Raw genomic sequence first — 26919 nt, forward strand, 5'->3', positions numbered from 1 at the left:
CCCTTGTCCCTGGCCCAGTCCCTCAACCCCTGCCCCGTCCCTGTCCCTCACCCCTTGTCCCTGTCCTTGTCCCTGTCTTTGTCCCTGCTCTTGTCCCTCTCCTTGTCCCAGTCCCTCAACCCCTGCCCCTGTCCCTGTCCCTGCCCTTGTCCCTGTCCCTGTCCCTGAACCCCTGCCCCTGTCCCTGACCTTGTCCCTCACCCCCTGTCCCTGTCCCTGTCCCTGTCCCTGTCCCTGCCCTTGTCTCTGCTCCTCTCCCTGCTCCAGCTCCTGCCCAGCCCAGCCCATCTGCCTCCTTCCCCAGCCCCTGCCCCTATCTGACAGGACCCTGCTTGCTCCCTGCCCTAACTCTGTCCCTTCCCCATCTTCTGCCCCATTCTCTGACCCTGCCAGCCGCCCTGCCTGCTCACATGCCCCTGCCCATGTCCCCTTGCCACTCCTGGCTCCCTGACTCCTCCTGCCCCACACCTGCTTGGCCATGACCCTCTGTCAATGTGACCCTTCCCATCACAGGCTTACATCGGTAAAACCTGTCCGGCAGGGCTCAGGGGTCCCCGGTGCAGCTGATTTAGCCCCATGCTGGTTTCCAAGGTAGGGCAGTTGACACGGGGCTGGGGGCTGTGTCCCTACCGGTGGAAAAACCTCTGCACTGAATGCCACCAGCACGGGTTTGCAAATGAGAATGGACAGGTGCCTTTTTTCTTTTTTTCCTTTCTTTTTTTTTATTTTTTTTTGGGGGGGGGGGGGGTGGTGGTGATTTGTTTTGGTTTTTTGTTTGGTTTGTTGTTCTTTTCTTTATTTGTTTGTTGTTCCTCTCCCCCCAGCGTTGTAATTATTTGTCAGTGGCTGAATTTTCCTGATTTAGTATCTTAATTTGCCTTGTCTTATGTTCCTGGAGCTCAGAATCACATTTTAAGGCAAAATCTGTGGGCCAAATTCTGAGAAGCATTTTTACCTCCCTCTTCTTTTTCCTCTCTTTCATCCAGCATCTCTTGGAACTGGGTTGTAAAAGACTGGCCTTCCATCTTGCCGACTGGGATAGTAAGATCTGTGTGCATTATGCTCAGTAAATATTACTTTTACGTTTGGATCTCTGCTCATTTCCCTTATGACCCCTGACAGTCTTCTCCTAGGGTTTGATTATAAGTCACTATAGTCTGGACTGTACTGGAGTCCCGTAAGGCTTCGATTAATCCACCTCACCTAAGCATTGCTGTGACTATAAAAGGAAAAGTTATGATTCTGAATAAGCATCGTGCGGAAGAAAGAAGCAAAAGCATAAAGTATTAAACTTTCATCCAGCACCATAGGAGAGATGTAGTTATTAAATTTCAGCTGCTTATCAAACTGATATGAAAGTCATTTTGCATGATTGCTTTGCATCCTCGAATCTTCTGCTTTTATTTGCAGTGCATCTCTGTGCTTTCTTATTAGAAAAATACTCAAAGGATAAAAAAGCTGATAATATTATTCAGTTTTGACAATTAGGTAGAAAAAACATTTTAAGAAGTGCTTTTTTTATTGCAGCTAGTAATAATAGTGGTGGTCCTCCTGGTAGCAGTCTCTTCTGATGCTACCCAGGGTGATGCTAGCTTTACCCTATAATGGCCAAAGCCCTGATGGTTACACTGGTAAAGCTGCTAAGGAGTGTGAGCCAGGATGTCATTCAATATCACAAACATTGTATACAGCCACAGATTATTTTGTCTTCAGAGGTCCTCAGTTTATGGCTTTTTCACTCCCTCCTTCCTGTTTCAAGATTTACAAGTGGATGGGGGCTAGTGCCTGTGGAGTGGGGCAAGAGGAACAGTGCCTTCCCTGTCCTGGACTTGCCTGCAGCTGCTGTCCATTCCCTCAGGATCACTGTCACGTTAGCCACTTCAGCAAACCTATCTCTGTCTATTTATAATCAATCTCCCATACGCTCTAGCTGCCCGGCAACTGACTTTAATTATTACCTCCCCACATTGTGGTTCCCTTCCAGCTCTGCTTAATGCGCTCCTTATGTTTTGCGTGTGAATTTATGCAAAGCTATAAGCATTCATGGGAATGTGGAGCCCTTAGAAGATGAGAGCAAATCATCCCATCTCCCACAACTCTCCCTTTCCCCACCATGGGTTTCCACAACTTGATGTTTGGTTGTTTTGTTTTCCAGTGTTCCAATAATTTCTTCAGTATTCACTCTGCCTTCCCATTTTCTGTCAATGCTTCCCCATCTCCTGCTGGGTTTTACTCCTCTATGATTTAATTCATTCTCAGCAACTGCCACAAAGCTGATGGCTCCCTAGCATTATCTCTTTATCTTTGGTTGCTGCCTTCTGTCCAGTCCCTTCATCTCAGACTGTCCACTCGCATCAGTGTCCACATCTGGTCATAAGCCCAGGACAACGAAATTGCAACCTCTTTGAGCCATGGTTTCTCCACAGTTGTACAGAATTATTTCTCTGTGGCACAATGCTAGAGAGTACTAACACCATACCTCCTCTTCACAGTTTCTCTTCCAGGTTTAATTTCTACAAATCAAGTCTCTGTTTTTCCTACCTTTAGAAAATATATCTCTGTTATATTAAAAGACCCCCTTAGATCTTGCTGTCTAGATTTGAGTTGTCATCCCCAGGCTATGAAAACTTTTTCCCCAGGCTATAGAACCTGAATTTTTTTACCTCTGCAGACAGCAATTTGCCCCATGTGCAAGACAGCTCAGAACAGTCTTATATACTTCTAGATGCTGAAAAGATCTGGAAAGGTGAAGTTTTTCTCCCTGGGAGATGAATTCCCATGACTATCCCTAAGTAATGCATGTCCTTGAATTAGCATTTAGGTTGTTCTGAATTCAGGCTGGGGTAGTTCAGATTGCAACTCAGGTGTAATTTCCTTTGACCCCTTAATGACAACAAATGCTTTCCCTGGTACTCAGCCACCCATCAAAATCTTGGTCCTTAGAGCAGAGGTGACTTTCACTTAGCATTACAGAGCAGTGCAGTTGTCTTAAGGAGGTGCAGAAGCTGGAGGGTTCTGGGCTGGCAAAAGGGATGAATTATAGGAAATACTTCAGCAGGAGAGAGGGAGAGTCACAGTGTTAGAAAAAAATATTCTGACAGTGAGATGAGCTATGCTGGGTGAGGGGAGGACAATGTCTCCTTTGCAGGATTCATCATCAGAATATATTTATTACTGTGTTGTCCAAAGTACTTTACAAATTTTAATATATGATTGTATCTTACACCTTGGCAAGGAACAGAACAGATGTCCTTATAAAGGACAATTTAATCAAGGAAAAATAGCAATTAGGAAGGAATTTGCTGAAGGAATCTTTTACTGTTAACTAATGGCCAGCCCAAAACTGTAAAAAACTATTTGGCCAAATTTTGCTGTGCTGACCTCTGACTTCTCAAAGTCTACATTTCAATCTTACATAGTTTTTGCACCAAATACTACTTTACATGAAAGAAAAGTAAAAAATATCATCTTATTTCACTGTCTGTGGGCTAATATTTTCTCCCTGAAGGTAGATAACTCCATTTTCAACACAAAAATCAAAGGCAGGTCACATGTTAAAAATATATATAATGTCCTCTATAGACTGCTTTAACATGCCCAGCAGTATATTCCCGCTTTATTCCTAGAAGAGTAAAATTACAGCGTATAACAGGGCTGGCACCACACTTCCATGCAGTGCAGACATTAGAGCAGAGGGAATAATTCACAATGAATAGTTTAGTCAGTAAGTTTAGCCCTTTTTCTGCCTATGGGATCTCCATGGGCAGACTGAGGTTTCCTTGAATTTATTATGCAAAAGAATTCAAAGAGATCCTTTTTCCTCTCTAAGTACTTCTAATTGCTCAGGAACACTTCTCTGTGAACATGCCCCAATCACTTCTTGAGCTTTGTTAGATATGACTGCTTTGATGAGTCACATGGTGTTGATTTATTTTTCCAAAGTGTTGAGCTTGCACATATTCATGTGTGTGAATTTAATACCCAGTTTCCATCAATACTTATGCATGCTGTTCTGAAATTCTCAGTGAATAGCCACAATACTAATTGAAGCCTACAAATGTCCCTAGAAAGCAAACACAACTAGAAGACAGTATGGGTGAGAGGAACCCATTTGCAGATTCCAGTAAATGAACAATGGTTGATAGCAATCCATTCCCAAATTCTGTCAAAGGCAAGATTTTTATTTTTTTTTAATAGCGTTTCGCCAGCTATAATAGATTCTGTGGAAAATATTGTCAGCTCTGCTTTCCATTCATTTCATCCCATGCTTCTCTCTTCTCATGAAGTAGCTATGGGAAGGAAATAATAGTAAACTTCTTCTTCCCCCTGCCCCCAACAAATAAACCCCAAAGCAACAAAAAACCAACCCACGGGTTTAAAGTAAATATCTTTGAGCACCAAATAGCTATCTCCTATTTTTCAAGCCCAGACTTAATACACTGCAGCTGTACCTGGGAGGTCTAGTTTGTTCAGCACCTATTGCCTCCAGCATGAGGATTCAATTAAGAAATATAAAAGATAATATGATGCTATAGGGACAAAAATACTTTTGAAACTCTACCCAGGCTTTCTGTAAATAGAGGTACACTTCTTTGAAAGCAAACATTTCCTGTTAAAATGCATCAGCTTTCTTTTCTATGATCCTCCACTCCAAATTATAATAGAAAATATATAATGGAGCATAAAAACTACCAGATGAGAAAAATGCACCTTCATTGTGAATTTCACCTCCTAGCTGCAAGCCTGTCCTCAAGAACCTCACTGAAGTTGCAGACTGTTACTATGGCATAAATTAACTAATCCTCACCAAAATTCCTTACACTTTTCTAGGAAAAGTGAGGTACCTTTCTTCATCTGGGCAACTAGAAAAAGATGTGAAAAACCATCAAACTTTTCCTATGCAGTTTGTAACACACACAAAAAAAAAAATCCAAAACATATTGTGCAATTTCTTTTGCACAGGATACTGGATGGGTGACTTTGCTTACTTGCTGAGATATTTGGGTCCTTCTGCAAAGATTTTTTTTTATTGGGTGGTGAACAATATGAGGGAACAGAAGTGTACAACTGTGAACACTTCAGGATGCATTATTGCTTTTATATTACAAAGGGATAGGAAGTGAAGTCCAGTGCTTTGAATGCAAACCCAGTACTTGTGCCCCTAAAATTTTTGTAGTTATTGAAAAAGGGCTGGTAAAATGAATGCATAAATTCCCTATCTAATCAATAGAAAATCTGAAAACCTCCCCATTAATTCTTCCTGTTTAGGATTTTATCCATAAAATTTGTGTTTCATTTACACTGGTTAGGCAAAGTGGAACTCCACTGTCAGGAATGGGGATGGATTGCAGCAACAGACATAGCAGCTTTAATCCAGGTATTTTCCAGTGTTTGAGCGCTGAAATTCAGACTGCTACTGCTTACTTTAAATTTCATAGCTGCATTTCCATCATGTTTTGGTAATATAGGAATTGAACAAGTAAAAATATCATTGTTTGTTCTGATCTTCACACAGAAGTGGTAGAAGACAGTTACCCTCTGCATAACTTGTCACTATGTATGGGATAGAAAATTATTTGAATGGAAGTTACAATTACTTTGTTAAACAGTGCAGTGAAATCAGAACTCTGGACTAGTTATTTTATGTTTAGGCTTAATAGAGGTGGATGGAAGAGATTTCCTCTTCTTCCTTCCAACATTTAACATTTTTGCTCCTTTGCTTACCTCTCTTCAGGTAGCACTCATGCACACCTTTCTTCACATTTCTTACACTTGCATAATCTTATATCCAACTCCTGCTCATTAAGTCATTCTCCTGAAAGCTCAGGATAGTGTCCATACCCACACATTCCTCCTTAACCAGAATCTACAGGTTACCATGTTTCCAAATGCTCTGTCCAATTCCATACATCGTGTCCTGGACCAGTATACTTTTTTCATTTTTCCACAATTGTCAGAGGTGGAGCATGTATACCCACCAGTAAGTGTGTGTTTATTAGCTCTATGTCCAAAGTGGCTGGTCTTCTTTTGCTGTTAAACACAAGCTCTGCCAACCACCCCCCACTCAGAGCTCTCCACGCCCATGTTCCTCACACCCTTTCTTTCCCATCTTGTGACTTTCTGTACAAAGCTTTTTTTTCCTCCTGCTGCCTATGTTTTGGGCTGCATCAGAACCAGGGGAGAGAGATGTTCTCTGCCATTATCCCGAGATCCAGCCAACTTCAGCAAGCAGGAGCAAAGTCCTGCTCAAGTGACAGGGCTGCATATTTTAGGGAATGTGGTGTAACTGTGCAACCTAATTGACTGTGGACCATGACAAAAGATACAAGCCTTCAATGAGCACAAATAGATATGTTTTTTGTTTGTTTTTTTTTTTTTCAAGAAGCTTAAGGTTTGACCAGTTTTTGAGACCCAGTTTCATATTGCAGACCTTTTATGGAAACAACTGCGAGATATATTTATTTTTAAATACCAGCAAACAACATATTTTCCCTAATCTTTTTCTCAGAAGTGAATATTCACCTGAAACAGACCCATACAACAGAGAACTTCTGACCTGAATGTTAAATTCTGGCAAACCAATATCCACTGCTAGTAAATTTTGCCAAAGAAAATTTCCATCAACCCTCATTATAAATGTGGACATTTTGGAAAAAAAAATAAATTCCACACTAAAGAAAGAAGCCATAATAACAGTAATTGAAGATTAAGTTATCTAATTAATTATCAAATACAAACAGGATGGGTTATTTTCTCTGGGCTTGGCCTATGAATATGTAGTATTGTTTAACCTATGGTAAGAATTATTATTTATCCACCTAAACATTTAATATTTTAATTTCTTATCAAGATTTATCAGAAAGTGAAAATTTGCCCCTCTTCCACTGATAGAGTGACATTTTCTCACTATAAGCAAGAAATATGAAGTGTACAAATGGCAGGTCATCCAACATCCCTTTGAGGATATCCTTCTGGGCATTGGTCACTGCCAGTAAAAATTGATTTCAGACAGAAGTATAATTATCCCCATTAAAAACCTGTACAATTAACAACACTTGCCACACAGTGGAGTCTAGGTTACCATGGTACTGCTCTATCTCTAGAGTAGGAAATAACTGTGGTATATCAAATTCCATCTCATGGTAATTGTTACTTTTTTACTGACCACCCACATGGCATTAAAAGTCTCCTGCTCAACTAATTCACCTATTTTAAAGCATATTATGGCTATATTTATTCTCCATTCTACCTCAAATCACTAGTGTTCCAAGTACATAATGCTGGGTTTTGAAATACCTCAGAACATATATTTATGTGATGAGTAGGAAAGAGGCATTGAAGGTGGAAGAAGAAAATGGAAAATAAACATATTGGGGGCGTGGGGTTCAGGGGAGTGTCTGAGGTGGTTCTGTGCAGTAGAAGAGAGATGGGAAAGGAATGAAGGCAAATGTGAAACGTGTATCAGTGATGATTTTCTGACGGCGCAGGAATATGCTACTGAAGGAGACAGGAAGAATAAATTCAGCAACATAAGAGATGAAGATGGTGAAATTGTGCCTGACATTATGACTGAGCTCCAAAGAGGAACAAACTCAGAAATTAGTAGAAAATTTCCTTCCATAGACTTCTCCCAAAAGCAAATAAAACCTGCCCCCACTGCAGGGAGAATTAGAGACTGGTGGAAGATGGGTGTATGGTGAAACAGAAGGAGGTATGGGAACCAAGGAAGTGAGTGGAGAAAAGAGAGAGAAAAAACCAACCAACCAAACAAACAAACAGTGAAATAGGGAGGTGAGAAAGATAGGGCAGTAAAAAACATTTTAGGACCTTCATAGCAGGAAAACAAAATGCATTAGGTTGAATTTTGCACATGAAATGGCCCTACCTCATTTGTGACTTCTGCTTAAACATGCTGATATTCCAGCAGGGGAAAAAAAGACCACCCCCAAACAAGCAAACAAACATGCAAAAAACCTGTCACATGATTTCAAAACATAATGCAAGTATAGTTAATTTCTTCACCTATTGCCAACCATCTCCTCCTCACCAAGATTTATAAAAGTTTTCAAGCCTAGGGAATGGTTTACACTTTTCCTTCCAAAAAATATTTTTTAAACTATGTGTATTGCTCTGAGACACCCTGATTTGAAGGACAATTTTCTAGGATGTCTCCTTTTTAGCATCCTAGGTTCTGGTATGTGTGATATCACACAAAGTTATGTTTGGGAATGTCCTTATCAAATGAGAAACTGCCAGATTATTGTACAGGAGAAAAGAGAATTTTGAAAGCTACAGTAAAACTTGCCTGATAGTTGAGAGATTCAGGACCTATTTCTGAACTTAACATAATTTTCACTCCAGCTTTACAGTTCGCCTTTAACACATATCACCTTTTAAAAATATTTCCACAAGCATCATGCACGCTACCGTCGGAGTGTCAGCTTTGGCTGCGCATTCCCTGCCTTCGTTATCTGTGCAGGTTTAGCTGCTTATCGCCCGGGCACCGCAGTGGTGGCCACGTCGCAGTGCTCAGGTGGGGAGGCTGGAGGTGCACAGAGAGGCTCTGATGGAGCAGCAATCCCTGCCTGTGCTCAGCTTTGCACATACCATTATTGCCCTCCAGCACAGGGCTAAGGCAGCAGGTACATTGTTCACAGGGTGGGCTTCTGTAGGATTGCACCCCCAGCCTGTTAAAAACAGACCTGAGCCAGACTCAGCGTTAGTTAAACGTGGCTCTTTGTATTTATAAACAGCAATATGCTGCTGTTACAAAAGCTATTTCATTTAGTGCCATCTTACATTCAGCAATTTAATTATTCTCTTAATTATTGAAACATTCATCATAGTTTTCCAATTGATTCATGAGGGGCTGGCTGCACTTCTTTAACTCATTAATATAGTGACAGAAAATTGACAGTCTTTTTGCTAACCTCCTATCTCTGAATGGTAATACTGGGAATACAAAACCTTGAGGGTTTGTTTTCTTTTTTAATTTTTAAAATTTGTATTATTATCAGCAGCAATAACTATACTCATAAAAGCCTCATTTAGCAGCGAAGGAACAGAACGGTATGAGGATACCCTAATTATCAATGGTTTTGATAGTGAATTTCGCAAACGAATATCTTCCTGAGACCACATTTTTATTATGAAATGGGTGATAAAGCAGAGATAATTCTAAATCCAAACACATGTTATATGAAATAGATAAACCCAAGATAAAAATTAATAGTGACCTTGCATGCTAGGATATAAGAAATATAATCAAGCATATATATCAGTCATGGCTGGAAAAGGACAGGGAGATGCCCACAGGTGAAAGATTAATTCACAGAGTTTTAAAATGCATTCAAAATAAAATCTGTGACATCTCTCTTCCCTCCCTTGTCCTGATTCTGAGTGTTATCATTACTGCATGTCTGTAAAACTACTACCTTAAAGCATATTACTAACTTGCATTGAAAGATTTCCTCTTTTCTTTTTTTCTTCTATCTCCTTTATTTACAGGCTGTTTAAGCAAAGGCACAATATTCTATGTCTCTATTTTATTTTTTTTTTGCAGCTATCTGCTATTAATTTCAATTTTATAGTTTCAAAAATGTCTGGTGCTACCCTCAAAGACCTCTCTCAAATTCATCACTTTTCTCTCAGGAGAGGTTGTCCAGAGTTTGAAGCATACAGTGTCTCATCTTAATGCTTATATGAGTACTTCTGCCCTTGGATATTATTCTCATCTTCACAATACTATGCAAATTGACAGCTACTTCCCTGTGCTTCCAGTTACAACTTCTGAATATAGTGTGAGTAGCTGGAAAATAGCTAAAAAAGAGCTTCAGAAATATAAAAGTTCAGCCTTGAGCATGTCTATATGTGTGTGTATATATATATATGGATGTGTTTGTAGATGTGTGTACTAGTCATATACTGTAGTTTGAAAAGTGAATCTGTGTAAATCAGTGCATTTATTTAGCTCTCTCACCAACTCTCTCCCTGAGTTAACACCCCAGCACACACAATGCTAGCGAAGGTGATTATCTCTGCTAGCATAATTCCTCCGTAACATCTGCTTTCGCCCATAACACTCCACTAATTTTTCCCTCATTTCATTACACATAATTTTCTTTCAACACAATCTACATGTATTAAGTGGTAATGACTTTCCAGTTAAGAGCAAATCGACGCCAAGGGACCCCCCCCTCGATTGCCTGCCGTGCCTGACTCCGGCTATTAAAGATAAATTTGGTGCCTCAGAAAGCTGCAGTAAGCTAATCAATCAATTAAGCGGTTAGGACATACATTATCAAAATTCCACAGTGCAGGGCTGCATGAGAGCATGCTGACATACTTGGTATGATTTTAGGGATAAAAAAAAAAAAAATAAAAATTGAGGTTGGAAGTCAGTATTCAGTGTCTTCTGAAATGAAAACTCAAGCTACTGCACACTACCGATAGCAACTTTGGTGTCTCTGCTGGTACAATTTCCACTGCAGCTTTTATACCTAGTGCAGTTTACTAGTGAAACCAGAATGGAGCTGATGACACAGTAAAATCTATTTTTAAACTATATGAGGATTCTGGTACAGAATAAGGCAGTGCTAGTCACAGTTAAGCTGGATGTTCCGTCCCTAACTTGTCATTGTGTCTCTAGGAACTGCCACAGCCTTAAAATACTGATTAATATTCTGTATTATGTGTGTTGCAAAAAGGTGGTTTAAGGACAGAATTGCAGCCATCACATCCTGTTGTGTCAAGTTTTATCTTCAACATGGCTTTAACATTCATTCCGAGTTTAATTTTGGAGAGTATTTAAAGCTAGTATAATAGATTCTAAAATAAGCTGGTCTTTTTCCCCAATTTTTTTTTGTATTCTGAAAAACAGCCCCTAATGAGGCGGTATCCTGTGCAGGACTGATTTACAAAACAGCTTCGATCCAACCAAAAAAAAGTTACATTCACTGATAATCGAGTTACATTTGAGTGCAAGGGAATAGTATACACAATATCACTTACAAACCCTTCGTTACTTTGTTTTTCTGTGTTATCTTCGGCATTGTGTCATTCTTTATATGGACAAATTACTTAGCCAGTTAAAGGGCTTTTATAAATATAAACATATTTTCTCTTTCATTGTGAGGAACTGCTTGTATTCCAATATTTAGCCAAATGCTAAGGAAATTGAAACAAAACCCCAAAGACCATAAGGATCATACAAGCAATTTTTATAGCTTTGTCATGGCTAATACAAAAGGAGAGTTAAATAGAACTTTATAGCAGGATTCTGAACAGGACAAAACATTAAAAAGGGGGGGGGGGGGGGGGGGGAAGAAGATATTTTCTGAGCAATCAGTAAATTTATAAAATATGTACTATAATGGATCATTATAAGACTTTGCCTGTTACTTTTCCTGTCAGTTTTAAGCATATTGCCTAAAGCTTTGTTATCATAGTATTGTACTTATCAGATGAAACGACATGGCAAAACTCCCTGCTTACTTTTCCGGAGTGTTTTCCTCACTTTCTGCAAATTACATTGGAGCATATTCAGTGCATACGCTTCTACTGGTGGAAAGAACCATAACATCTTTTTACTGTCTCAATAAATATTCCTTAGCAAAAAAGAAGCATGTTGTCAAAGATAAAAAGGGTGGGTTAATTTTTTTTTAAAATATAATACAAATAAAGGAGGTAACAAAATATCTTCTTTCTGATGTGTTTACAAAAGGAAAAAAACCCTGAGAAAACCTCTAAAAAGAGTGGTACAAGTGTATGTGATACAGGAAAAATATTTGATCCAAGCCCTGCATGTAAAACACAATTACAGAGTGTTAATAATGGCAAACATAACTAAATATAAAAAGCTATCCACAGAGAATATACAAGTGCATCCTTAAAAAAAAAACAACAAACAAAAAACCCCAACAGCAACAACAATGAAAATAAAGGAAACAAACAAACAAACAAAAAACAAACAAAAAAATCCACCCCAAAATATCATATTTCAATAATAAGATGCCGTCCCTTCCTTTGTGGCAGTCTTCATTGACTAGGCTGATAATGAAAAGATGTCAGGGAGATTCAGAGTTTAGAGTTGTATTTTCTTCCTTTGTTTTGTGCTGCTTCTTCCCATTTATGGCTGTTTTCCTGCCTCTTCTCTGTATGGAGGGTATGAAATAATTCATAGTTATGTTTTCTTGTGAGATGTATGGCTGAATTTGACTTTATTATCATTACTAAGAGCATGCAAGTTAAGTTTACTCAGTTGAAAAAGACACGATGATGTTGTTCTTCTTGGTATAGAAACAGCTATATTGCTTTTATAGGTTTTAATGTAGGCTTCTTCTTCTGTCCTACATTTGATAGCTACTCTATCAGCTGGATTTTTTTTTTTTTCTTTCTCGTCCTTTTTTTTGAAAAAAAAAATCATTCTGATTTATCTAAAAGCACATCAAAACATTTTTATCTGTCCATAGTGAGTGAGAAATTCCTTCAGATTAAGGGGGAGAGGTGGAGGAGGAAGGAGGGAAGAGAGGCAAACAATAAGAAAAGCTGAGACCAAACCAGTTTGCCTTCTCCTTTTGTGCAGTGCATGTAATGACTGAACTTTTGACTTTAAAGTTTTTCTCTGGTGCAATACTGTAGAAAAAAGAAACAAATAAACAAACAAAAAATATCCCCTTGGTGCAAAGACCGGTCTAAGGCAATACCTGGTGAGTGGAATCTTTTTGTTGTTGTTGTTGTTTTTGTTTACTTGAAGTAGATAAAACACCCACCTTAAACCCGCCCTCTATTCAGTTCAGCAGCACCTCCATACTCCAATAAACCGTTTTCATTCCATCTGGCGTGCGTTTGCTCTGAAGACATTTTCCTGTCAATCTCTCCTGCCACATTAAAAATCTGTCATTACTATTGCATTGCCGCCTGGCTCCTGAGATTTGTCTGACTGCTTTATTGCTCCGCTCATTTTTTTTTTTTCCTGCTACAGCCGAGAAGCAGAAATAAAGGTTTGTTGTTGAAACATGGCCGCAAGGAAAGTAGGAGGCACACATCTGTCAAGGTATTACCTTTCTTCAACCAGGGATTAAGGTGTTTTACTGCTCTCGCTACTGAGCAGTCACACTGAATAAATTTTCTCAGTAGAACATAAAAATGAACTCATACATTTTGAACTGGGTTTCATTCTTTCAAGCCAACCCATATAATTATGCAATGGCATCAGTGTTCGGGGGAAAAAGAAGAGTCAGAAACGTTTGTGTGCACTCCCCCCCTTCTCTCTCCTGCACCATCCTTCACATTTACATTATTTAAATGCTTATTAAGAGGGCAAGACTGAGACAACCAGTACTGGGGAGAGCAATGTTTTTTCCTCTTCCTTGTTGCTGCTACTGGAGCTCTTGCAAGGTCAGATGGGGTGCAGGGCTTTGCTCCCCATGTTTTGTGTCTGTGAACACAAAATCATGCCTGACAGTGAATATTCACTGTTAATTCACATTGAAGCAAGTCACCAGAATTGTGATTTCTGAAATACTGTTTTTTGAAAAAAAACCCTGGCAATATCAGCTGCCAGGTAGCCTTCCCATTTCTGCTGCAGACACTAACTTTACAGTCCCAATGGTGCAAATAAAAATAATTTAAATTTTAAGTACAACCAGTGGAAGTACTTGTTACACTAAGACAGAGCGTGCTAGACCATCCTCCTCAGTCCTCTTCAGGACAGTCCTGCCTCATCATCTTATCCTGTTTTAAAAGGTCGGACTTCTAATGCAGAAGGGGTTATCTCACAAAATAAACATTAAGGTGTAGGCAAATGAAGAATCAGGTCAAATATGTCTGTGATGGGGGACAATATAAGGAGCTTTATTATTTGTTTTTTGTAGAGTTTTTTATTTTTTTTAATGAAAAGGAATAGTACAGTTTTTAAATTTGATGAGATCCCAGGTGAGAAGGACTAACCTCAGTGCAGGAACCATAAATTTGTACAGACTTTAAGGAAGGAGTAGTTAAGAAAATACTACACAGAGTCAGAAATCACAGGTCCATCTGCAGCACGCGAATACCTCCAGGCAGCTTTGCAGCCTGTCCCCACCATCAGTTTCATTCTCTGCTTTGCCCATTCTCTATTTTGCCCATTCCCTGCCTCCTAATTTCCACAGTGTGTCCTCTCAGGCTCCCCTTTGGAGTGAGACAAACACCTCCCACCAGAGAAATTAACTTGTGTCATTGCTTACTGACGTATTTATTTGGAAGTAAGGAGAAACTCAGTTCAACAGAGATATATATTGGATCTACCATTCTACTGAAAAAACTACTGCTTGAACAAAAGCAAATTAGCTATCCCACAGGTCAGCAGATAATCTGTCACTCACTTATTCTTCACAGTGTCCCAGGAAGGTCATAAATCGCCAGGATATTGGTTCAGTACTGTATTCCCCCAGACTCCACTTTCTGCTGGCTATTGGCTTTTTTTTTTCCATCCATTTCAACCCAGTGAAGACACAAGGAAAAGTGAGCATTGTGAAATCTTACACTCCCCTCCCCAGTCCCACCTCCTTCCCAGAGCTAAGTTGCATGACTGATTTTACAGCTTTCTCATGCCAGAACAGCACCTGGGAACGTCAGGCTGGATTGTGAGGCAAAGCTCCATCCCAAAATATTTCCAGGTTTTAATTCTTCAGGGGAAGGAACCATCTTCTTGTTCTGTATTAGTATCTAACACCTTTCACAATGGGGCATTTAGGATTGTTACATAGTACTTCACTGCAAATGGTAAATAGTAACAAGCCTGTGGAAATACAGTTTCTTCAGATACTTTTTTATGGTATCCTTAATTGCTCCTCTTTGGCTTAGATTGTATTTGCAAGTAGTTGGTGCATAAGTGCACAGATATAGTGAATAGTTGGTGCTAAGGACCTTGTGTTTGCAATGCTTATCTTTTTGGAGATTACCTCAAACTAATTCTAGTCTGGTCCCACGGACTTGATGCACATTAACAAGTGGAATATATTAGGTGTGACTGCAGAGAACAATTTCTATATTTATTTCATCTGAAAGAAATCCATTTTGTGCTCTCTGAGCCCATTCTGCAGTGCAAGTCATAGCACTCTCAACACACTGGAGCGAAATGCAGCTGATGCCTCCTCTGTCTGACACCCCTCACATTTCCTAGGTCCTGAGTGCCACTGATGCTCCTCCATGGGTGCTGTTTGCAGACAAGTGCACTAATCTGCTACACCAAGTAAATTCTGCAATGTATAGTTAGGATGCAAATCATTTGCAGATAATAAAAACAAAAAGGAGAGAGAAACATGCCTTTTTTTTTTTTTTTTTACCATTACAACCCTCAGGGAACTTGAAGCCTGTAGCAGTGTTAGAATTGACTGTAAATTAAGAAAATTTGCACAAAGTGGGGAGTTTTGTGTGGTCTTTCAAAATCAAGTTTCAATATTTCCTTCCAGAGTCCGGGTGATGGCCCTTTATTTAATAACTTCTGTCCCAGCATACATAGCTCAGAGTCAAAAATGCTGTCAATACCTCTAGTTTCATTTGCAAAGCCTGTCTGAAGTGGGTAACTGCTGCATACGTTTGGGTGTGTTTAAACTTCATATCAGGATTCAGATCAAAGATGGCAAAAGGTCTCTTGCCAATATACTTTAAAAATCAGATAATATTTGTAAAAGACAGCTATAAGAGGCCCAATTTCAAGAAAATATGGCACTACTAGCAGCCCTTTTGAGAACCTCAGAGTTCTGTTTACCTCTAAATCAAAAAGCTATGTCCCGTATTTTTATTCAAACAAGTATTTGAATAAGAACAGTTGAAACTAAAGGGACACCATATCTCGTTCTTCTTTAAACTGACCACTTGATTTTAATTACCCAGGAAAAACATGACAATATTTTCCCATGGCTGAGGAGCCTTCCCATCCACTCAAAGCAGCTGGAAGCTAGAATTTAAACATGCATAGCTGGTCCACACAGAGGGATATGGTTGATAAGTATCCAAGATGAGAATCTGGGCCATACATTTTGATCTGGTTCTTGGGGTTATCTGTCTAACCATGGCTGCATCTCACCCGATCAGGCAGTGGTTATCAAGTCTTACATGCAATCCCAGTGGAACAAGTCAACTGCATGTATTATCTTCATTCCAAGAACCAACTGCAGATACATAAAGCTTTAATAAGTAAATGATTTTTTTTCTGCCCACAACTCAATAATTAATACCTCCTCTCAAAAAATTAATTCAAGCTGCCTTCACATGACAATTTTAGACTCTATGTTCTCAGCTCAATTAACATAAAACCACTCCTTGTTCTGTGCATTTAAGTCATCTCATATCCACCTGTTTTTATTCTCCTGGTATCAGTAAAATTAAGTTAGATCCACCTCAGGTATATATAACTAACGAAAGGCCCTTTTCCTGAGTAAAACTAAATCTTTCTTCCCAACAGGAATGTGGAATTCACTTATTCCAGTCTCACAGCTGTTCCTATCACACCTTTCCACAGAGCACTGTCAGCTAGTGCCAGCTACCCAAGGACAGATACTGCTTTAAGTGTGGGAAGAACAGAGAGTCTCTTCAACCAGTACTTTTGGAGGGAAAGAAAGGATACAGAGCTGCCTTTTTTTATTATTATTTTTTTATTTTTTTTTATTTTTTTTTTTTTATTTTTTTTTTTTTGTGAATGTAGCAGCTTAACTTCCTCTTTTCTATATCAGCTGCTGCTGGTAAAGAGCATGCTAAGCTTCTGCACGAGATGTCCAGCACCTGAACCAGAACTACAGTGAGGCAATATCATCTCCTTTGCTTCCATCCACTGAGCTTTCTTACACAGATACTGCTTTATCATGCATAAGCACACACAGATATACCAAGGGGGTTCCTATTTCCATTAACTCCAGCCAACACAGTACCTGTTCCCAAGCTTCGTCTGTTGAGGTGGCAGCTGTACCCATCATTTGCAGGACGGACAGAAAGACATTACAGAAAGGAAACACATCCACTGATCTTCAGTGAGCTCTGAGAGAGACATTTTTCTACCTCAAGCCTCCTGAACTAGTGATGTTCATGCCTACTGTGCAGTATCTGTGTGTAGGAGCAGGGGAGGCAGCACCTCCTCTGCCCATTTTCTCCCAGCCTCTGTTGCACTGTGGTCACTGACCCTGCAAGTACCACACAAGGGGCAGTGGAACAGGCTCAGGGATGTGTGCTTGTGAAACCTAAATGGAATCACTCCCAATAAGACTACTGCTCACATGCTTACAATTGAACATTTAAGCACCTTCTGTGTCACAGTGTCTCATCTCTCTGCTGCTAGGAAGTGCCACGAATGATTGATGCAGAGAGGTGTGAGCAGCTCTCTTCCAGGTCTGTTTTCTTCTACAGAGCATGCACTTGTGGTTTGCCTTGTCATTTCTGTCTCCCTCTGAAGCAGTGGTTTAAGAAAGCAGATCTTCCCCCTCAGGGAGAATTTGCCCTGCTGATGCACAGATCCCAGTGCTGCACATAAGAACGCTGCTACATGCTGCATTGCAAGCATGGTGGCAGACATCTAGCATCATCTTCCAAGGACTGCAGTTTATGTTTTTACCCCAATATCAATCAAAACTGATATTGGCATTCTTCATTGATCAAAAACTGCATTTTTGCTATGAATTTGCTAAAGAGCTCCAATAAAAATTTGATAATTCTTGTCATATTTTTTCCCCCCATAGCCCTATCTAGTTTGTGCTCCCTTATCTGGTTTGTCTCCCTGATAAGCCATATTGGCTCACAAATTAAACCAAAAAAGCTGCTCCATTCTCCTTACACTGTACATAACCAGGAGATTTGGGGACGAACAGGAAAGGACAGAGAAGTCCTTTAAGTCCTCTCTTTAAGTCTATCCATCAGATACCACTGCTAACATGAGTCAGAACAACCTCTGCAGAAGCCTGTGCTGCAGGTAGCCTTCAGGAGGCGTTTCTTCCTTGCAAGCCAGTGAGTGCATTAGAATCCAGGTCTGTGTGAGCACCTCTCAGGATACCTTCACTGTCTTCTGTGGGTGGGCCCTGTGCTGGACTATACTCAAATATTTATGGATTACTGCTATGCAGGAACTGCAAGGATACATTTATTTCCTCTTCAGAAAAGAAGTGGGAAGAGCAGAAGCCCCACCATCCGTTCTGATCTCTGTGCCTGCACTTGGTGACAGGAATAAGTTTTATTATGAAATATAAGAGCTCTTACCCCAGAACACTGAGGTGAAGTGGCTGCTCATGTGTCTCAGCTGAGGCTGAAACCAGCTTGGAAACCCTGAGGTCAGTTTTCCCAGGAAAAGGAGCCTGCCAATGTGACATTTCCCTCTGGAGGGTGACTGCAGCACCTCAAGGGTAAGCAGGGCTCAGTGGCTGTTTATTTGTGCTCCGTGGTGCTGTGTCCTGCAGGGCGTGCGTAAGTCCATGAAATAATGATGAATTGAAGGGGTAATTAAAAACCACAGCAACATTGATCTGCTGAAATTTCAGAGGGAGTTCAGGGCACACGGTGGGACTGTCCATCTTACCTCATGCAGGGCCAGCTTGATTGGCCTACTGAGGATTGCAGATGGTGAGGCTGCTCACCTGTGGCCAGGAGGGCTCCCAGTGCAACAGCCCTACTGCCTTCACAAAGCAGCAAAACAGGAGGATGGGGAGTGCATGGTCCCAGCTGCCACCCTCTGTCCTTGCAGAGCAGCAGAGAAATCATTTAAAGATACAGATACAGATCTGTTTTCCAACCCTCGCTCTTTTACCCAGGAGGCAAACCCTACATTTTACATAAGGACATTTCCCTTACTAAGAACCGTTAGGTTTTCAGAATTCTTTGTTGTATGTGGTCATTATTTAACATTGATTCACAGCTAAGCTTCTGGTTTAATCCATCTTCCTTTAGTTTATTTTCTTAATTCAAAAACTCCAGGGGACATTCCTCAACTGATACCTCTATATGGAATTTCATTTCATTTTCTAATTCAAAAAAAGAATAAATACAAGCTAACTTGGGATCTCTGACATTCCCTCCAATAAGTTCTCTTTCTTCAGTTTGGACTTCAGTTTGGACTGAGGGATCATTTCTCAATCTGTAACTTAAAGATTATGGGTTTCAAACTACTTCAGAAGCTGTCTTTTTGTCAGAGAAGAGATAAATTAGGAGCTCACTAAATTAACAGTGATGTCATAGTTTTCTTTGGTAGCTGGCATATTCTGTGAAACATTATGTAATCACAGATCTTTGCATTCCTTTTATGAATCACAAGCTATTTTTCATTCTTTGCTTCTTCCCACTTAATTTGCTATTGATGGTTGCTGCTAAAGTTCCTTTACCTCTTGGAAAGGAAGTAGGTTAAGAACAAAAAGAAGTCTATCAGATTAAGGCAAACATGCAGGTCCTACTGAGAAATGATGTATCTTACAATACTACCAGCAAAACAGCATACTTTGAAGCCTAAATTGCTAAATATATCCAGAGACTTCTATGAGCCAAAAGCAGCTGTCTTCTGCTTGTTTTCAGTTGTTAAACTCCTGATGTTCCAAAAAACACAGCTTCATAGAGGGTCAAAATTGATGCAATCAGGATAATAAAATCACTCTGACAAGGCTGAGTTTGTACTTAGTTTATAATTAGGAGTCTGCTCTTTCAGGTTGAGATACTGTAAAGTTCCAGTGAATTGTTAAGCTATTCACAGCACTCTGCTGCTACTAAACAAGGAAAATATAAAGTCCTAAAAATACCCTCATGTAAACACATCAGAAATGGAAGGATGGGAAATCCAGACGAAAAAGAAACCCATCTAGAGTAGTGTCTTCTACACAGGAAAATAGTGAGACTTTGCAATATTTAATTTGAAGCTAGCTGACAAAGAAATATCATCTTTAAACATAAAGTGAACCAGAGCCTCAATTAGGATTAATTTTTAATATCTAAGGTGATTTTTACAAATCAGAGATTATATTTTTTGTACTTAAAAACTGAAAATAACCTATTCCATTCTTTTTTATAATTCTAAAGAAAAATAAGTAGATTCCTTGTGACTTCTAATCTGGAGGGCAAATTAATACAGATTTCTAATTTTGGAGTGTATCTCTCATTCTAGAAAGTTCTCTGCCCAGATACAGTCACCTATCTTCATTGAACTGGTGAATACCTCCAGCCAAATTTCCCTTTTCTTGTCTAGAGGATATCTCATTTTTGCCAAGGTCCTTTAATGCATTGTTCAACCCCAAATGATTACTTTACCTCCAATCAAAGTTGACTAGAAGAGTAAGAATTTTAAACACCTCTCCCCCCTGCAGCAAGAAATTAGAAGTGTTTCCATAATTACCTGCTATGAGGGCTGAAAAACAAAAGTAGCATCAAAACCAGAGAAACTTACTAAAAACTCATCATAGTTATTGTCTGTACTAAGGTTACACTGAGAAGACTTTGGAAATCTTTCAGTCTGAAAAAGCTTAATACCACAGAACAAAATTCTGTGTCATTCTCTTGTATTTTGAGTGTGTTCATGAAAAAGATTTCAGAAATATGTTGGTTTAGATTATTTTACTCTCCTCTGGGTCAAAAGAGTATCCTATAGGTTACAGACTTTTGCTTTTCATGTACATAGAAGTGTAGCATGATTTCATTTATTAATTTATATTTATCATCAGTTACATGAATTAGATGCAGATTAAGGCATTCAATTGCAATTTCAAATGTATCCAGTACCTCCCTCACTCACCTAGCTAAGGATGTGAACTGCATTCTCATTTTGTTTCCAAAATTGACAGCCATCAGTATTCAAAAATACAGAGTCAACTCCCAAAATAATGTGAAGCTGGCGTAGAAATCACAATATATTTAAAGCTCATCTTAAAATAAAATCTATTGAAATTTTAAAGATTCATTTTTTCCAAACTGATATTGACAAACAGAAGAGCTATATATCATATCACTAAAATAAAATAAAGAATTTTTTTCTTCAAATCCTACAGGTGTTAATAACAACACCAAAGATGTTGTGATTCCTGATGCAACTTGGAAAATTGATGACAATGCCTGTTTAGCTGTCTACAGTGAAAGGTTCTCAGCATTGACTTCTACTCTATGTCAATATTTGCTCCTCCTTAGAGCAGAGTGGCTCAGAATTAGCAACCTGATTTTTAATTAACAGCCGAGCTCAGTATTTTGGGTGGTTTAAATACTGAGCTGTATCAATCTTCTGGACAGAGCTGGCTGAGTTGAGCTGAACATGCAGATTTGTCCCAGTGTCCTTAGCCCACTGCTGGCTTTGAGATGTCACACCCGGGCTCTTCCAATGGTTTAGGGTGTGCTCACAGCAGGGCAGTGATTACCTCTCCTCTGGAAATGGCTTTAATCACTTAGCAACGTGCAGCTTTGCAGGGCCTCTAAAATATGCATTTACACAGCCATATTCATCTCTTGGTAGCCTAAAAAAGGTTTTTCCAAAGTTAAACATGAACATTCATCTTGCAGGTGGGACCCATGGGACATGCTCAGTTGCCTGGAAAATCACTTAAAAAATTAGTGTGTCTGCTCTGTGATATATTATATGTGGTTTCTTTCTTGCCTTAGAAGGAACAAAATCATTGCTTATGGGGCCCAAATTTTACTGTGCTGCGCCACAGTGCTTTCCAAAAGGGCTGGACTGGTAAAATTATTGGTTTCACCTATGCAACACCTCTTTTTCTCAAGAGGATTATCCTAAAGTACCAGATTTTCCTGCTGAGTCAACCCAAGTGCCTGTGTCAATGGCCTCTGGGGAGAAACACCTTGACACATCTCCAGAATGAGGGCTCCAGCTGCAAAAGCCAGAAATTCCTTATACAATTTGTTTATATGCTAACCAGTCTTCATGTCAGTTCCAGAGTCCTATGACACCTCATGCCCTTATATTTAATCTGTCACACTGTAGTTGTAAACCAATGAGAAATAGCCAATGCTTTATATATTTTGGCTAAGACAAAAAACAAAACAAAAAGAATACAAATATACTAAACCAAAATATATTGATAGAGTTTCAAAATTGAGAGGAAACACTACAAATTAATAGACCTGAACCATGCCCTCTCCCTGATTGATATTAAGGTCATGGACAAGTCAATTAAATGCTCTGTGATTGAGAAAGTCCCCATCAGTGAAGAGGTTCCATAAAAATATTAGGGCATGATAATTTTGAGATGATGCAGAAATAATAGTGTTTATTACCAGTTATCTGCATACCTTACTGGCTTTAGGTTTAACTAAGCCTTCATGCACTGAGAAATGCATTGTCCTTCGTGTTCACTGACATGAACAGCTTGCAGTCTAACCAGACTGGAGAGAGACAAGAAATGCTTATTCATCTTATGGCCAGTACTCCACATAGAGTGAACTGAAAAAAGTTATGGAATAGCACCAGAATTGTGCAAAAAATCTGTGGATTGAGCATCGTCCTATGAAGTCCCTGTTCAGTGTTGCAGCTTCTACTTCATCAAAATAAAACTTCCCCACAATCTGTGTTCTCAGCCCCCCCCACTATGCTGCCAGCACATACCATTTCACTGGTAAATGCATGGGCTTAACAGTGACTGCAGTGGCAAGGATATCATATTTACCATATGGACAAGGTCAGTCTCCTGATGGACTGCCCTGAGGACTGCTCCTGATCTCATCTCATACCATCTCTGTGCTCCCCCATCCAACTCTCTGCCCTCAGAGACTCTACAGGAATCTGTGCCCTTCCTCCCCAAGGGATTAACCCCAGTTCCTGACTGACCAGAGACATCGGTCTGAAGTCCATAGGTCTTCATCCTACAGATGTGGTTACTGGAGCCCACTCACACAGGCCTAGAGGAAGGACTGAGAAAGAGATGCACAGGTATCTTTGGGATGATCTGTACTTCAGACAGAGCACTGTTGTGTTTGACATATGTCTTACGTGTGTATGGAGTTATATCAGTGGAAAACCTATGGTTCATTACCAATCTGCTCTGGTCCTGGAGGAGTGGAGGTGGAAACAGGAGGGGGGAAAAATACCCAGATGGGAAATGAACCTGTGCATCTCTCCTGGGAAAATGCATTTCAGTCATTCAAGCAACAGCCTAGCCTATGGTAAAAAAGATTGTTCTTTCCAGCTGTTATGCCAAAAGAAAAAATAAATTTAAAATTGAAAAGTGAATAAATTGAGCATATTTTTATCATACTTTTTCTTGCAAATTACTTACAGCATTCTTGTTCCTTATGAGGAACCATTTTTAATATTAGTCATCCACTTTTCCAAAAAGTGCTTCCTGAAAAACCGAAACCATTATTATCTTAAACTCCCACACAGTTTGTTTAAAAGTATCTTTAAATACTATTAAAGAACAATCATTATGCAGGTTTATATCTTATGAGTAGGAAGCAGAAACCATCAATGAATCACATTATTTCTCCTGCTGTAACAACAACACCATCAACTACCACAATAACAAAAAAGCTTATGCTCACTGTATATCTGTTTTGCAGGCAGTTTCCTGCCTAGAAATCTGCATAATAGGTAAGCTGTGGTAAGTGTAATATGCTGTTTACTGCCAATCCACTGGGGAGAGCCAGGCATGCTTGGTCTGGTGCATTGCTCCTCCTTTGGGTGCAGCTCCTTGCTGAAGCGTATGGCAGCCCTGAAACAACAAATAAAGCTTCTACAGATTCTGGAATCTGCTTCTGAAAGATGCTTCCAGATATACAGAGCTAGATATTTGAATTATTTTATTCTCATACACTATATTTTTTTTTTCTTTTAGTTAAAAGCAATGATTTCAGTTGTAGAAAACATTTTCAGTTGTATGCTGCTTTGCAGAGGGAAGTGGCAATGGGACACTGGTGAGGGAAGGGAAAGATTGCAAGAGACATGAAAAAAACACCATGGAGATCAATATTTAATCTAGAATTATGGGTGTACAGTATGTACTGTGCATTTTTTAAATTTAACTTGGCTTTTACTATTACTCAGTAGGAGGGGAACAGATACTGAGAGCCCTGGATAGCAACCATAAGAAGCATGTTTAAATACACATATTTTCAGAAGATCTGTAAATACAAGAAGGAATGGATGTCATTTCTCTGATCTTTTTTCATGTTGGAAAGTCTGAGAGCTTTACCTGGGAGATTTAATTTCAGGTGAAAGAATTTGTAAAATAATTTCCCAAGTTTATGCTGCATAGTATTACAGCACGTAAGAAAAGATGTTTCTGTTACCCAATTCTTGAATAAAAAAACAATGTGCACATCACTTTTCCCAGTGGAAATACTGATGGTATACAGAGTTATAAATAAATACTAAGTCAGGAATCTGTGTAGGAAAGCCCCCATACTCTTTATGGTTTCAGTCAGGAAGTGTGCAGGTAGCACAGACTAATTCTGCTCAAATAGTGCTAGAAGGAATTATGGCAGCTTGTATTCATCATGATTTTAACAATGCTTTGAGTGTATGCATGTACATACATATGTAATGCCTTTCTTATGTGGGCATTTATATGGCACTTCTAGGTTTCCTGAAGGCCTTTGAAGTCAGCTGGCCAGAAAGGATTAAGCACCAAGGGGAGGAAAATTATTTTAAGATTTTAAAAATTAAGTTATCAGGTATCATCTGCTTGCTAATGAAGCTTCAAAGTTATTTCCAGGGCAGAATTCTGCAGATTGCTCCAGAGAAAGAGTTCAACGGTCTATCTAAAGACCTCATTCCATCATTAATGAGTGCTTAACCCCAGAATATTTGAACTTGGACTACATGACCAGTAGTCAATTTTCCCTAATAGATTTTTTTTTTGATCCTGAAAATCTGTAGCCATGTCATCATCTCCTTCTTAATTATACCGTATTCTTTACATCTGTCCTGCTAAATAACTCTAATTGAAATAGCACCGGCGTGAATTTTCGTAATGTTCCCCCCAAGACATCCCGAAAGTGACTCACACGAGAAAACAGACTGAAGTCACAGCTGGAAGCACGTCAAGGATCATTTCCATTTTTACATGATTAATTTGAATTTAATATCTTAAATCAAAACCTGATTAATTTAAATAAAATTTTGATGGTGCCCTGCTTCTAATATACATTGCAGTAATTAGATTCAGCTTAATGTGATTTTTTTACATAATTAAAAAAAAGAGCAAGTCAAGTGTAACAATGCAGAGTTGGTACAAATCTGTCCATATATACACATATAACACACATGGGATTTTGTTGAGATGTTGCTCAGGTACAGGAAAGATCACAGCTGGATGGCTGTGCTATAGCTCAGCTTATGGCATATTTCGGATATTCCAGTTCTATTTCGCTGCAATATGAATGGCTATCCTTAAAAAAAAAATAAAAGACAATAATAGAGTTGAAATCACATAACAAATAAGCAAAAAAATATTAGCAATGCAATACTCTGTGTCAACTTCTCAGTCTGAGCTCTCTCACATTTCAAACAACTTTGCTTTAGGAATTAGCTCTGTGTATCCTCCAAGTGCAGTGGACTATTTACAACAGCCCATGGACTTGTGTTTTTCATGAGGCTTAGAAAAATTCTACATAAAATAAATTGCTTCTGCATTTTTAATATGGGTTCCCCCTGCCTGTCTCTGCTTTTGAACAATGGTCCTGTGCACCTTACAAGCCACAGAGGTAGCAAACAGAAGCTCTTCGTATGAGGGTGAGATGAAGCCCACCTGCACCACACAGCAATGCCTGTGACTGAAAATGTCCAGTGGTTAACAAGCAAAGCTTTGCAAGGTGCACTTCAGGTAGCACTCACAGCAATATTTTAGATGTTTCCAGCTTCTTTGTAGAAGAAGAAACTATTACCATAATCTGAGCAATGGATTCATCTGCAGGTGGAGATGGAGCTTCAATGAAATCATACAACAAAATGATGCAGGTAAGCCAAAATCATAAGGAATCTACAAATGGAGTAGAAATTTGCAGTTTCTGAATTTGTTCTTTGGAATATCTGAATTTTTCTGAAGGTTTATGTAAAATTTACTTTTGTTTAAGGATAAAATGTCCAGTTTGTTACTGTAAATTTTGGATCTCTTAACTAAAAAAAAAAAAAGTAGTCATAAAACACCCCCAACAAAACAACAAAAAAACCAACCTGAAACACTCTTTCCCTGTTTCCCTGTCTTAAGTGATCAATTTGCTGATCAAATTATTCTTCAACAAATAGATCTTTCTTCAACAAGGCTGTAAAACATTAACCTGGCTCTTCAGCAACGAGTAATTCCAGTATATATAAAGCCTCTTGATTTCAATGGGACACTCCACCAGCTTTAAAATGCTGGGCATGTGCTTAGCTAGTAGTAAATCACTATTAAAGAGAAGACAATGATGGAGAGTAAAAACTCCTTTCCTGCCTGGGGCTAACAGCTTTCAGGGAGGTGCAACCACTGTTCATCCTTTTATTAAGGCAAGTAAAGTCATTCAGGTGTGTTTGATAGCACCCAGCATTCAAAAGCCTTTCTATACAGTATGTTATAGATATCATGAAGTGACACACAGGTGATTTTTAATTTTAATTTTAATATTTCCTTGTATAAAAGAATTTCTTCTTTTTGGTCAAACTGGTGGAGCTTTGCTAGTAATTCAGACAATTCAGATGATCTGGACATTTTCCCTGTCTTAAAACTCTTCCCAGAATCAATAAAGACAAAAAACAAAAACACAGCAGGTGAGAGGTCCAAGTCAGTTTTCAGCCAGTAAGGCCAGGTTAAATGCTTTTCAACAGGAATGAGAAAAACCTACAGTAGAAATTGAAGAACTGGGCAAACATAAAGTCAACTTTACTTATAAAACAGTCAGAGAGAAGGAAGGGAAACTAATTTGCAGACAAATTCATGAACCAGATTTAGCTGCTGCAAAAATGCTATGTATAGTGATTTAAAACAACTCTGTCTATTC

The sequence above is a fragment of the Cinclus cinclus genome, chromosome 6, assembly GCF_963662255.1.
Source record: "Cinclus cinclus chromosome 6, bCinCin1.1, whole genome shotgun sequence".
NCBI lineage: Eukaryota > Metazoa > Chordata > Aves > Passeriformes > Cinclidae > Cinclus > Cinclus cinclus.